This window comes from Humulus lupulus, chromosome 3 (assembly GCF_963169125.1).
Source record: "Humulus lupulus chromosome 3, drHumLupu1.1, whole genome shotgun sequence".
Classification (NCBI taxonomy): Eukaryota; Viridiplantae; Streptophyta; class Magnoliopsida; order Rosales; family Cannabaceae; genus Humulus; species Humulus lupulus.
The window spans coordinates 233338939-233349072 of record NC_084795.1 but is presented as its reverse complement, the minus strand read 5'-3'; the positions used below and the strand labels follow the sequence as shown (position 1 = coordinate 233349072).

At 33.8% G+C, this 10134-nt stretch overlaps 1 non-coding gene across 1 annotated transcript; it reads left to right on the top strand.

The window, feature by feature from the left end:
• Positions 1 to 3041: 3041 nt before the first annotated feature.
• LOC133828319 (small nucleolar RNA R71) lies at positions 3042 to 3145 on the top strand. Its single transcript, XR_009890945.1, has one exon. It is a non-coding gene; the product is annotated as a small nucleolar RNA R71 (small nucleolar RNA).
• The last annotated feature ends 6989 nt before the right edge of the window (positions 3146 to 10134 follow it).

The following is a 10134-nucleotide window of genomic DNA, read 5'->3' as shown; positions in this document are numbered from 1 at the left end:
ACTTTACAGGGGTTGTAATAGAAGGCTTAGGTATAGATAGATAAAAGGAAACATTTTAAGCTTAATCATACCACAAGCATTCCAACTAAATAAGCTTTCCCAACCATTTTAAGCCACACAAAACACTCATCCCGTTTTACCTTTTTTTCTTTTTCTTTCTTTTCAATGATTAAGAAATTTAAACAAAACAACTCTCTTTCTTCATTTTTTTTTCTTTATTTCTTTATTTTCTCTTCACTTCTCTCAATCACGAGGAATTTTCTAAATAACACATTATACATAACTTCTCATTACACATTCACTCCCCACATAATAATTTTCATGCTCATGGTAGGGGTCAAAAGAATAAATGGTAATCAAATTCTCAGCTAGGCTAAAAAATGTCTTAACAAGAAAATAATTATAAGGCTTAAAATGGCTAACTAAGGATACAATTTAATAGGGTTAGCTTGAAAGGCACAACCAGTCCAAAAATTGCCTATATCATTTTCCTAAATGTGCATTGTTTCAAATTTCATCTCAAATAGTAAGCAACCAAGTTCTAGAATTTCTTCAATCTTTTTCAATCCACAATCCAAATTCAACATGCATAAAATAACTCAATTATAACATTTGCAATTTATGGGCAATAGATCTCTAAATCACAGATCACAGTGAAAAAAACAAAGTATTCAAACCAAGCACAAAGATTTTTTTCAGAAGCACATCAACTTTTCCTTTGGATTATACATCATACCAGTCAATCATATTAAAGTGGCAATTATAATCAACTTAATATACACTCTAAAACACGACTCATTGCAAACTAACTAGAAAACCAAACTGAAAAATGCATCAAATAACATAACACTAAAAATAAATCTCTCCTCCAAACTTAAAACCTAACATTGTCCCCAATGTTAAAGTGCATAAATCATGAGAAAAGAGACTTACCTGACACATCAGACTGCTTAAAATGATATGGATGGAGATGGTGAATCGAAAATGAGGAAAGAAAGATCTTTGGGTTAGCCCATAATTCATTATGCTGGAGCCCGAAGTAGCACTGAAACTCAAATTAGTCTCATATTTAATAGAAATTAAAATCAAATAAAAATAAATAAACAAAATACTAAAATTAAAATGTTCATAATTCAAAACTTAAATAAAAATAATAAAAAAAATTGCAAATAAAAGATTTGAATGCTTCCAAATGCGCTGTCGTTAACGTCATTTAGCCGGACGCTTGTTTTCTTTCATATTCAACTTGGATCAAGTCCTCCCCTCACATCCTTGAGAGCCATAGTGTCATGAGTTGGCCCTCGTTTCTTGTTATTATAGATTGGTGGAACTTTACCCCACTCATGTAACATTCGAATCCTCTCACTAAAGAACCTTTTTAAACGATGACACATTTTTCACATTCCACTTTTAACCATGAATCTTTTCTTAGAGACTTCCAACTTGTTCTCTCATTGTTTTACCACTTCAACTCTAAAACAAGTTGGAATTTCCATTGCTGCAAAAACATTAAATATTACCTCATCTTTTTGCACTCGCAGCCTTAACTCACCCTTTTGTACATCGATTAAAGCCCTACCAGTAGCCAAGAATGGCCTTCCAAGTATTATTGCAATATTTTCATCTTCCTCCATATCTAGAATAATAAAATCCGCAAGAAAAATGAATTTATCCACTTTCACAAATACATCCTCAATCACTCCACGAGGATGGTTGACTGGTCTATCTGCCATCTGCAATGACACAGTAGTAGGCCTAGCTTCTCCCAAATTCAACTTCCGAATGATTGATAGAGGCATTAGATTCACATTGGCCCCTAAATCACATAAAGCCTTTGTTTTTACTAAGCTCCTTATAGAACATGGAATATTGCAACTACTAGGATCTTTAAGCTTGAGAGGTAGCTTCTTTTGAAGTATCGCACTGCACTCCTTAGTAAGTGCCACTGTCTCATAATCCTTTAGCTTCCTTTTCTTTGACAAAATTTCTTTCATAAACTTCTCATAACTTGGCATTTGTTCAAGTGCCTCAGCAAACATAATATTGATGTGTAGCTTTCAAAAGATATCCAAAAATTTAGAAAACTTATTGTCAAGCTTATTCTTTTGAAGCCTCTGAGGATATGGGATCTTTATATGGTGATCTATGCTTATTTGTGGCTGCTTTTCTAAGTTCTCAGTAACATTAGACCCACTCACTTCCTTTTCCTTATCAACCACTTTTGGCTCTTTTAACTCCTCGCCACTCCTTAAGGATATTGCATTGCACTGCTCTTTTGGGTTTACCTCAGTAGTGCTTGGTAGGTTTCCTTGAGCCCAGTTTGTCATCAAAGTAACCAACTGCCCCATTTGAGTCTCCAATCTCCTGGCAGATGCCCTAGTTTCTATCATAAATTGGTTCAACGTGTCTGAATGTACTTCTGGTGGGTTAACTTGAGGATGCAGTGGTGGGTATTGTGGCATTGCTTGGCGAGGATCATAATACGATCGACGATTTAGCCCATATATTGATTGATGGGGTGGATATGGTTGCTGATTTTGTGGGTATCGTGGTTGTGCTCCTTGATTATTCTCCAAGACATGTTAGGTTGATTCTGCCACCATTGATTGTAGATAACGGGATATGGGTTATTGGCTGGCCTTTGGCTATTTCTTATGGCTTGTACTTGTTCCATAGGCAAATTATTTAAATCCATTGCAGGACACTGGTTAGGTGGATGCGCCATTCCACACATTCCACACACACTTTGCAATTTCATGGCTTGAACTATGATGTTATTCTGTTGTAGTTGTTTCGTTAAGGATGCCACTTGAGCTGTTAGCATTGAGATGGCATCTAATTCAAGCATCCCAGACACCTTCTTTGTATTTTCTCTCTCAATAGGCCACTGGTAATTATTCATGGCCATCTCCTCTAGTAGATCATAAGCATCGTTGGCACTTCTGCTCATAAATGCCCCTGATGCTGCTGCATCTATGATAGTGCGAGTAGTACCGCCTATCCCATTGTAAAAATTATGGACTAACATCCATTTTTCAATCCCGTGATGAGGGCACTTTATTAACAACTCTTTAAATCTTTCCCATGCATCATACAATGACTCTCTCTCCATCTGACAGAAATTATTAATCTCCCCTCTCAACTGTGCAGCCATGGATGGAGGAAAGAATTTTGCAAGGAACTTTTGAGCAAGCTCCTCCCATGTTGTAATAGAGTAAGCCTGTAAGGAAATCAACCAACTCTTTGCTCGGTCCCTTAGTGAAAATGGAAACAGCCTCAACCTTATTGCATCATCACTCACCCCATTTATCTTAAAGGTTGCACAAAGCTCTAAGAAATTAACAATGTGTAAGTTTGGGTCCTCTGTAGGCAAACCTCCAAACTAAACAGTAGATTGGACCATTTGCAGAATCGTTGGATTAATCTCAAAATTATTTGCAGCAATTGTTGGAGGTCTGATGCATGAATGCACTCCTGTAATAGTTGGGAGTACATAATCTCTTAAACTTCTAGCCCCTTGATTAGTAGCCTCAGTAGCCACTGCCCCTTCGACATCATTGGGATCATGATTTACTGCATTCCCTTGATTTGCAACCATGGAAAAATCCAGCCTTTTCTTTATCTTTCGGTTGTTTCTGCACGCTCTCTCAATTTCAAGTCTATCAGTATGAGTTCCTTTTGTCTACTTCCCTGCATATAGCAATAATTTCTGAAACATAAAACAACCTCAATCCGAATGAGTATAAAATATAAAAACCAAATTAGGAAAAAAAATTTAATTTTGATATTGGATATTAAGTCCTCGGCAACGATGCCAAAAACTTGATCGTGAAAATATGTACGCAAGTTTACGCAATCGATTCAAGTAATATAGATGGTAAATAGAGTATTGTTCCCACAAAGACTATTAACCAATCACCAATAACTGTTATTTAATTTCTATTTGGCAAACACAATTTAGATGAATAAATCTAATTTTAAAACATTAAATAACTTTCTTGGCAAAAAAAAAAAAAAAAAACATTAAATAACTATGAACAAAAATAACTAATTAAAAGATGAAAATCACTATTAAAAACAACCTAGGGCATTAACTTCATCAACTTTTCATTCTATTAATTTTATTAATCAATTCTATATTTCTTTCTTCCTATTCTAATAGCCGGTTAACATAAATCGGTTCCTGTTCTTTTTCAATATATAAGATCTCATCCTATATGCAGGTTTTCTACATTTCTGTGATAAACTTAAACATAGAGCAGACATTAAGCAAATAAACCTAAAAACTACACAAGCCATACATGTACTTTCGTCCAATATGTAACCTATGTCTATATAATGATAGCATATTCAATTCTCATCCTTTGAATTTTGAATCAAAATCATAAATCAAGGAAATATTGATCAGGTATTTACTAGCATTAAGCAAACATTATATAGATTAGAATAAAGAAGAAAAATCAATAGAATATCATAATAGATTAAATAGAAATCCAAGTGACTACATTAAACCCTAGATAAAAGTGTTTAGTTCGTATCAGACATAATAACAATAACATTAAGATAATTGTTCGTAGAAAATAACCTAAAGAATTAAGATGAAGAAATCTAGAAAATAATAAACCAGAAAAAGAAATCTAGAAATAATAATCACAATAGTCTTTTCTAAATCTAGGGTTTATAAAACTAATCAGCCTCCTCAAATTCACAGAATAATGTCACTTAAATAGTTTCCCAATGCCCACAAGTGAAAAGACCATTTTGCCCTTGTAAAAGTGGCTTAGAATTCAAAAATTGCGTCGACAGCGCTGTAGCACTAGGGTTCGGGCACTACACTGCTTCAAACAGAGCCAAATCCTCGTAAAAACTATCCAACCAGTGCCATAGCGCTAGGTCTATAGCGCCGTAGCGCTATTCTTTAGGATTTTCAAGCGCTGTAGCGCTACTTGCATAGTGTTGTAGCGCTAGTTACCGAAACAAATGCCTTGAAGTCGTCTTTCTAGCACTGTAGCGCCATTGTGCTAGTGCTGTAGCACTATTCATAGGAACATTACTTGGACTTCTTGCTCCCGAATGATTCGATTTGCTCCAAAATAACTCCATTTTCTTCCACTTTCACTTTATTCCACTATTTTCACCATCTTAGCATTAAAAACCTGAAACCTGAACAAACAAACATAAATCTGTAATAAAATAACCCTAAACTAATGAAAACCCTCCTAAAAATTATACTATAAACGAGCCTAAAACTCATTTATTAGAGTGAGACCACATTATTATGTGGATATATTTGAGATATTCGGCAAGAGTCGATCCTTTTGAGCATAATAGCGGAAGAGTCACAACGGGGTTGAATACCTAGCTCAGAATGAGCTTAGGGGTGTTTTGGTAAATTATCGGGATTTATTGAGTAATGGGAGTTAATTGGTGAGTATTTTGGGTTAGTGGACTTAAAGTGGGAAATGGTGTTGAGAATTTGAGGATTGGCAGGAATTTTGGGAAAAGACTAAAATGCCCTTGGGCTTAACTTTGAGGAGGTGAGGGAGTGAGGAAAAAATGGTCCTTTGACCATTTGAGTAGATAAAGTGGCTAAGTCTTTGGTAGCCTCTACATTTCACATAACAGACCTCTTCTCTTCTCTCTCTCTCTCTCTTCTTTGGGGAAACCTTCTTCAAGCATTTAGGACACTAAGGTTCTTCTTGATTTAAGCCTTGTTCTTGAGATCTTTGGAAGAGAACTTAAGCTTTAGGGAAGGGTTAGCAGCAGCTAGTGTAGCGCCCCAAATTTTTTTATTTATTTTAATTTTGTGCTTTATTTGTTAAATGTTGTGAATTATTTTATTTATTTTTTTAAATTAATTGTTAGAATTGTTTGGTAGAATTTTTCTGAATTTAATTGTTAATTTTTTATTTATTTATTTTAATATGTGAATAATTGAGTTTTGGTTGAATGCCCCAAGGTGAATAGTAGGTAGTGATGCACCATAGTTATTGAGTGTGTGCATGTGCATGGTGCACTTGTGTAGAATTTTCTACACACTTTATAGTTTCCTTTTATTAGATTTATTTTATTATTTAATTGAAAAAAAAATAAAACAAGAAGAGGAAATGGCTTGGGCGTGTGAAGCATAGTGAGAAAGTGAGTGATTATATCCTATTTTATTTGGCAATTAAAATGAAGACAATAGCTATAAAGGGAATGGAGGTTGTCATCTTGATTTTTCTACCAATTAAGATAAAATCAAAATAAAAGAAAAATATCAAGAAGAGGAAACTTACCCATTATGTTCATTAGGTTATTTTTGGCTTAGTTAGAATAAAAAGGGAGAGAGAAAAGATGAGGCCATTTGGAGCCTTGGAGCCATCGGCCTAGTGAGAGAGGGAGAGAGAGAGTGGGCGAGCTAGAGATCAAAAGAGAAGAAGGAGGAGAAAAAGAAGAAGAAAAGGGTTCAATCCTAGGGTATGTTTCTTTGTACTTGTGGTTTTCTACACTCTCTTCTTATGATTCTTGGTTTTGAAAAGTTTTTCCTTTTGTTGTTGTTGTTGGTTACACCGTTTCTTCATGTGGGATTTGAAACCCTACGCTTGATCAAGGGGTGGTTATAGTTTGATGTTTTTCAATTTGTGTTCTTGATTCTACAATCAAGATAGGTAATGGATCTTTAGCCCTAATGTTTTTATGCTTTCTTGGGTCACATGGATTGATGGATATATATATATTATTTTGATGCATGAGGGAATTGACCTAGGCGTGGGCTTGGGTATTCATGGTGTTTTGGCTTGTGGTCAATATAGGTTGATGATGGGCGTTGTTGTCTTGATTAGTAGATGATTTTGATAATGTTATTGTAACCTAGTTGATCTTGTAGGATTATTTGGTGGCTGAATGTTTTATGTTTGTATGATTATTATTAATTGTTAAAGAAAGGTTATGTATAAAAGGATTGGCAAGGGTTTTAATTTGTCATCTACTAAAAATGATGATGGATATTATAAAAAAAAACATGAAACGATTTGATTATTTTGGGCTATGAGGATTTCGGCCTAGGGGTGGTCATTCAAGCATGTTAGTTCACCTTTATGTGTTCATGTCATTGTAATCTTAGAAACATGATAGATTTGTAAGATTTTTAAATGGGTCTATGATAATTTTGTTTTTCTTTTGGATTATTTGAATGATAGAAACATGCCAGGGTTCGTGTTAAATTTTGTTGATTTAACATGTATGAATAATGTATGAATTTTGTGAGACATGATGAAAATGATGAATTTCTTGACTTGTTAGGCTTGCTGAAGTTTGTGTTTAAATGGTGTAGGATATGATGAAAATCATGTTTTTGCATGCTTAAATGATTTTGCAAGTGTTATGACGTTTTTAAATAATTAAAGGGAATTTTAATATACATTAAAATGATACTTTTACTCAAATAATTACCTACAATTTTTTTTATATATTTTATAAGGAAAATATGAGTTTTTAATTCTATGATGGTGATTTTTGAGGGTTTAAATTGTTGCTGGAAGTTTTGGTAAAAATATGAAAAGTCTTTTAAATGAAAGAAAGTTTGCGTGTTGGTTGAAATAATATAACACCTAAACTATGTAAATATTAAAAATGCTATTTTTAAATGTAACCACGAGTGTTCATTTTAATGGATATGATTTTCTTTAATCTTAATTAAGAAAAATATTGAGATTAATTTACTTATGATTTTTAAATAAATTAAATGGTGGCTGAAAGTTTAGTTTAATAAATTAAAATTAATTATTTGATTGTCACATATGAATTTATTCTACTTAAAATTTAGTTTTAAAATAATACAAGCAAAATGTATTTTTTCCCACACCTAAAAATTATATTTTTATCACATCAATTTTTTTAATTTAAATAAGATTGTTATTTTATATGGAAACATGATAATTATAAGTATTTTAAATAAATTTAAGCCTTTATTATTTCAATGTAATTTAAAAATAATAAAAGGATTTATTATATTTTTAAATGGCTAAATAAATTTATTTTTATGAAATAAAAATATTGTTTTAAGACGTTTAATCAACTTAGTGATTTTAATGAGATAAATAATGGTAAGAAAGTATGTCGCTAAATCCTTATTTTGAAAATGATAGAAATAAGCGCGTATGAATTATCGTTTTTAACGTCACTTTTTAGCAACGTTCCCACGTATGCATGTCGCATGGAAATGCACTTTTACGTTAAAAAATATGTCTAATATTAAACCATATGATTTTTACTTAAAAACCATGCATGTAGATTATGTATAATTTGCATTATTCTTTTGGTGATTTTATGTGTAAATATGCATGGCTGGAAATATGTGTAGTTTTTACCATGTGTGCATGGCCCATGCACACATGGGGTATATGAGTTGGGCACAAGAAAGTCTTATGTGATGCTAAATAATGCTATTTGATTATGGTTATAGGCTTATTGTGAAGTTTGCCAATTCTTTCTTTGCTTGGACTTGAGGTAAGGAAGTTAGATAGAATTCTATTTGTTATGCTATGAACGACAAGATTGGCTTGTATGAATATAAATGATATATATGATGATGTGCCATGTATGAAATGCTATTTTGATATGATATGATGATTGTAATAAATTCATGAAGTTTTCCTTGGCTTTGATATGTCTGGATTGCATGTATTTCTGTATATTGTATGATATGTAATGGTTGTTAGCATGTTGAACGTGACACAACAAAGGGGTTACTAAGGATATGAAGACGTAACCCGAGTTACTAAGGATATGAAGACGTAACTCATATGGCGGACGTGCTGAGGTTATTCAAGGACCAGAGATCCTGTTTACCTCAAGATGTGACATGGACAAGTTAGCGGGCCATGTTCACAAAGATATGATGATAATGCTTATGATGATAATGTTTATGATGATGATGTTTATGATGATAGTGTTTATGATAATGATGTTTATGATGATGACATATGATTATAAAGTTAAGTATGATGTATAACGAAGTATGAGCGTGAATATGTTTGTTGTGTTTACTTGTGTGTTGTTTGTACTTCCTTATTGGGCTTTTAGCTCACCCCTTTACTTTCCCTTCCAGATAGCAAATAGGTTTTCTCTTTGGCATGCATCGTGATGTGGGGAGTTTCGACATTAGAGTGTGCATGGCGTGGGGATATCCTATGGGCGAACAAACGATCAGCTTAACACCAATTTCTAAAGAACAATGTTATGTTTTGTTTTCTTTTCAGAACTTATCAGTGGGACTTGAACTTTATTTATTTTTAAAATGTTGCATGAAAACTGTTATTTTTTATTTTAAACTATTGGGCCCTACTTGCATGTTTCAGCAAGGCCCTACTGGGATTTTCATATACTAAGTGGCTTTCTTCTATAAGTTATTGAGCATGTAAAAGTTTACAAAGTATTAGATTAGGGCATTTTACAAATGGTATTAGAGACGGTCGTCCATGTTTCTAAGGACCCTCCCCACACACGCTAAAGACGAGAAAATCTCACCTCACCGTGTCGTAAGTATTTGTTTTATGTGATATTACTTGTTTCTGTTTTATTTAATTTTATAGTTTCGTCTGTAGTATAGTAAGATGCCTTCCGTTTTGGAAACTACTAAGAAACAAATACTTAAGGAAAGTTGCGCAATACCCAAGGTCCAGCTTGAGGAGGATCCCTACGATTGGAAGATTGCGATGTTAAAAACAACAACGGTGGTTTGTGATCTTATTCAAGGGATCATGAACAAAAGAAGAGCTTTTCTATGGCCCAGAGAGCAATATTGGGTGTTGAGGGAAACACTGTCAATGTACTCTGAGGCCCTTCTCCAGTTGGACAGAGCATGTCACAACATCGTTCAAGATGACCTGGACTTTAGTACCATGGATTACGAATCTACAATCTTATAGACAATTATGATTTTAGTCGTGAGGAGCTGGTGTTGGTAAAGACGAATGACAGAGAGAAAGAGGAGCATTTGGAGACAGTACACGATTCAGAAGGAGCCTTAGCAAGTCAGGAGGTAACTCATGCCATACCATGAGTGGTCGCTAGGATGAGGGTGATGGCGAGTGCTCCCGGCTACTTTCATATCCCAAAGGACGTCTTTGATTATAGCTCATGAGATGAGTC